The 5,115-nt window shown below is 36.5% G+C and overlaps 1 long non-coding RNA gene across 1 annotated transcript; it reads left to right on the top strand.

Moving 5' to 3' along the window:
* The first annotated feature begins 139 nt into the window (after positions 1-139).
* LOC135721087 (uncharacterized) lies at positions 140-2,892 on the top strand. The gene is made up of 3 exons (XR_010521408.2): positions 140-1,917; positions 2,040-2,382; positions 2,727-2,892. It is a non-coding gene; the product is annotated as an uncharacterized lncRNA (long non-coding RNA).
* The last annotated feature ends 2,223 nt before the right edge of the window (positions 2,893-5,115 follow it).

Genomic DNA, 5,115 nt, shown 5'->3' with positions numbered 1-5,115 from the left:
ATGTTAATTGCTCTAAAGGGTTGCAACACTTTGCCATTTATAGATTGGTATTGGTTATGGGTATCATTTATTTCCATCTTCATTGCTCTTTATATGTAAGTCATGATAAATGGAGATATTTAATGACTTTTATAAACATTTACAAGCATTGTCTTTGAATTGTAGACAATTATTTGAATATTTAAATCAAATATTGTTTGTGTTATTAGTTATGGTTGATTGATAAGTTTTACCTAAACACTCAGCATTTGGATTTGTGTTTAGTTTTGATGAATTTTACATTTCTGTGTCAAAGCAAACATTATGAAGATTATTTAAAAAATGTTTTATCTGAAATGAAACAGGTCACAACCTGACATGAACTCTTACACACTAGACTAGACTAGTTTATACTTAACCAAACCACATGAGCACACAAACAGCTGATTCAACACATCAAATAAATGAGTATTTATAGTTCTATGTTTTATATAAGATCTTTGTTTTCTTTCCAACACTTTCGTTTGGATGTCTAAGGTGTCAAGTTCATATTGGGTCACATAGTATCAACTAGACTGCGAATCTGCCAGGAGATGCTCTGATAGGGTTCAAGTAAATACAGAACATATCCCCTCATCACTTAATGTGTGTTGATCAACTTATTTTGTGCGTGTGTGTATGCGTTATTATAACAAATATTGTTGTGTATCAGGAATGCTGATCATTCTGCCATCATAATGCATAACTTAACACATTTCTACAGAATAAAAAAATGGTAGAAACATGGATTGTTAAAATTCAAAGAGACAAATGACCTGATTTTGAGATAACAGCAGCACAATGTGTACATAAAGTCTGTTTTGTTATTAGCCTGTTGGCTAATCATTAATCTCTAATGTTGTGTTTCTTTTAAACACTAATATAGTCCTATAACTAAGTATATATCTCCAATTCTACAGATTACAAAAATAATGATTACGTTTTTTAAGCACATTGACTGGAATCAACGGAAGCAGGGTTCATTTTTAACTATATAACATTTGTACATAACTTTGGGGGTTCATAAAGGGTTACCACTAACAGTACTTGCATAATGAACTATCACGTAATTAGCTTGTTATCAAGTCAATCACCCATTATTAAGGCAAGGTTCATGTTCTGAAAAACATAATGGAGAAAATAAATGGGACATACTCTTATGTTCGACACAAACTGGAGACTAGTAGCAAACCGAATGGAAGTCATAGAACTGAAATCTAGGGCTTTCATGATATTCAAAAAAACCTTAGTTTTGTTTTCAAGATTAGACAAGACGTTGATTAATCATTTATATATATAATGTAATATATGTTCTTTAAGGACATATATTTATATTTAATTTTTGTGTAATATAAAGCTGTACCTGTCAAAATGAATTGTAGTATCTTGCAATGTTGCGACTGGCGAATCAAAATCAAGCATTTAAGAGTGCCGTGCAATAAACATATTTATAGCATGAAATGTTAGATGTTAAACATTAAATGAAAATAAATGTTTAGTCATCTGTGTTTCTGTCTAATGATTAAATGTTCTCCTCTCTATAACTGAGCCTGTCTTAGTCATGCTGTTTGGGATAGTGACCAAGTTCTGCAGCGGTCATGCCCCCATTTCCTAATGAAGAAAATTCTGCAGCTGCCTTGGAAGACTATCCTGATGGGAATAATGTTTATGTGTCTGTATATGGCAAGGGTCTCAACACTCCTCCTGGTGATCTACTGTCTTGACGATTTTAGCCCAACCCCAATCAAACACAGCCGAAGCAGCTAATCAAAATGTTCAGGGTTGCTTGAAAATAACAGAAAGATGTGTTGGAGCTTGGTAGGAACTGAAGTCTGCAGGATCGTAGCTTACTGGGAACTGGGTTGGAAACACCTGGTATATGGAGATAAAATGATTGCTGTATGGGGTTTTGAGTTCATAGGACTAAAAATGGCATGGTTTCATTTTCAGTGAATGTAATAGTCTTAACAGCCACATATATCATTGACCTATGGTGTTTTTTCTGGTTTCTTTTTGTTTAGTTTAGAGGATTCGAGCAGTTGCAGAGCAGTAAGGTTAGTAAACTGCAGCACTGGGTTTGCCGTCCCTGCCAAAGGACACCATCTGTGCGGTGAGAAGTATAAGAGCGGCATCTTTACTGGTGTCTGCCTCCGATCTCATCAAACAACATCAGAGACGTTCCAAGAAAGAAAACAATGGATTAAAATGTTTTTGATTAGGGAAAAAAATAGAAGTGTAAACTTTGGATAGAAGTGAACGGAACATGAGTGGTCTCTCTTGATCATAAATGAGGACAGATTACAGGACTTTAGAAGGCCTGAAGCCGTGATCATCTTGCGGAAGTGCTGCTTTATCTGTAGCCTGGTAAGCTTAACAAATATTGCATTTATTTTCAAATTCTAATGTAAATTATTAGGCAAGGCAAGTTTATTTACATAGCACATTTCCTACACAATGGCAATTCAAAGTGCTTTACAAGAAAAGGAAACATAAGAAAATAAACTGGTTAGAAATAAGAGAAATAAAAAGAATTACACTAGTACAATAAAAAACAAATATACCTAAACACTTAAACACCCCTTATTTGGATGTTTCATTTCTTCATGAATTCATCTATTTTGTCCCCATGCCTTCTTCTCATAGCATTCACCATGTCAGATGTCTTTTCTATCTTCCCCCATGCTGTTCACTTTCCATTTTTTTTACAGACTCTTTCGCAATTTCTGCCCTGTGGCCCGTCACACTGAACGTTTTTGGAATGGAATTCTCGTGCTGTCCTGCACCAGACTATTTCGCAAATACTGCCGTGTTAGTCTAAACACCCTGGCCATGATAGACTGAGACAAGACAGAATAAATGCCTAAAAAAGGAGAATGTGATGTTTTACTTGAGAATTATAAATGTGATCTAAAAAAAACTGTTTAAAATGTTTTTAAAAGAATAAAACGGGAGTAAAAGTGTTTTGAATTAAAATAGTGCATATAAAATATAGTGCAATCAGTTCGGACTCAGCATAGTGCTCATTCAGTAAATGCATAGCTAAACAGATGTGTTTGAGTCTGGATTTGAATCTGACTACTGTTGGAGTACATCTGATCTCCTCTGGAAGCTGGTTCCAGCTGCGACTGGCATAATAGCTAAAAGCTGACTCTCCTTGCTTTGAGTGAACCCTTGGTATTTCTAGCTGATGTGATCCTAATGATCTGAGTGATCTGTTGGGTTTATATTCAATGAGCATATCAGCAATGTCCTAGTCCATTGAGTGATTTATATACCATTAATAATACTTTAAAATCAATCCTAAATGAAACTGGTAGCCAGTGTAGAGACCTGAGGACTGGTGTGATATGTCCTGGCAGCAGCGTTCTGGATGAGCTGCAGCTGTCTTATGGTCTTTTTTGGAAGGCCAGTGAGGAGGCCATTACAATAATCCACCCTGCTGGTAAAGAAAGCATGAACAAGTTTCTTTAAGTCATGTCTGGCAACAAAGCATCTAATTCTTGCGATATTTTTGAGATGATAATATGCTGATTTAGTTATGCTTTGACCTGACTACTAAAACTAAGGTCTGACTCCAGAATCACACCAAGATTCCTGACTTGATTTTTAGTTGTTTGACCCCTAGCGTCAAGGTATGCATTCACTTTGAGAACTTCATCTTTGTTACCAAACGCAATGACTTCAGTTTTCTCTTTTTTTAACTGCAGAAAGTTCTGGCACATCCAACTGTTAACTTCATTAATGCATTGGCACAGGGAGTCAATGGGGCTGTAGTCGTTAAGTTGATCTGAGTGTCGTCTGCATAACTGTGATAGCCAGTTTGGTTCTCTCTCATTATTTGGCTTAGTGGGAGCATATATAGTATGAACAGGAGAGGCACAAGAATTGAGCCTTGCGGGACTCCACATGTCATGGATCTTCACTCAGATTTATGGACACCTATACTCACATAATAACCTGAACCATGAACAAGTATGACCTGAACCATTTTAGGACCATCCCAGAAAGCCCGACCCAGTTTTCCAGTCTGTCAAGAAGTATGTTGTGATCGACAGTGTCAAAAGCAGCACTGAGGTCGAGTAGCACCAGCACTGATAGTTTGCCTGTGTCTGTATTGAGGCGAATATCATTTATTATCTTTATGAGCGCTGTCTCTGTACTGTGGGGTGGTCGGAAACCAGATTGAAAAATGTCAAAGAACTAAAGAATTTGTTCAGCTGATTGAAAACAACTTTTCAATGATCTTGCCTATGAAAGGAAGATTTGAGATTGGTCTGTATTTGCTCAGTACAGTGTTATCCAGGTTGCTCTTTTTCAGGAGTGGCTTAACAACTGCAGTTTTAAGGGACTTTGGAAAAGTACCAAAGATAAGTGATGAATTTACAACTTCTAGGAGATCTGCTTCGAAATAAGATATAGTAACTACTTTCTGATGTTGTATTCTGAGTGTTACGACAGTCAGTTACAGTTTACGTTTTACAGTTTCTTGCCTGAATTTAAGATCATATTTTAATCTGTTCCTTAAAAAACTGCTTCGGGTCTCCTTCCCTGTGAAAAGCAGCGTTAGCAGTGTTGCTATGCTAAGCTTGCAGGCTTACCTGGAGAGGTCTTTGCTTTCAGTAGACAAACCGTATTTGCCTTTTCTGTATTAGACCCCATCAGATCCACTGCAGATAACATTTCATTGCATTGGCTGCCAGCCTCTTCTCGCATGATGTTAAAAATGATCAGGTGTGTGCTTGGCATCGAGCATCATTGTGATCATGGCTAGTTTAACTTCTGCGAGCTCGCTTTATTTTGAACTCTTCTTATAGGTGCATGTTTGTCTATCAGGGCTAGAATTTTTTTTAATAATCCCATGCCAGATCAACATCCACCATTTCACAGACATAAAACATACCTCTATTAAACAGGTCATGTAAAACCTGTTGGTTAGTTGGTTCACTAAAATCTTAATGATTTCTTTTAAAAATAAATTTGTGTTTAGGAAGTTTAAAATTTCTAACACAAGACAAGTTTAATGGATCACAGATGCCCTTTAGCGAGTTTGACAATTTCGATAACCAGTCCCAGTTCAAGGCCTTGTTCACACGGACA

Source organism: Paramisgurnus dabryanus, chromosome 24, assembly GCF_030506205.2.
Source record: "Paramisgurnus dabryanus chromosome 24, PD_genome_1.1, whole genome shotgun sequence".
NCBI classification, from domain to species: Eukaryota; Metazoa; Chordata; class Actinopteri; order Cypriniformes; family Cobitidae; genus Paramisgurnus; species Paramisgurnus dabryanus.
This window is presented reverse-complemented; position numbering and strand designations above follow the sequence as displayed.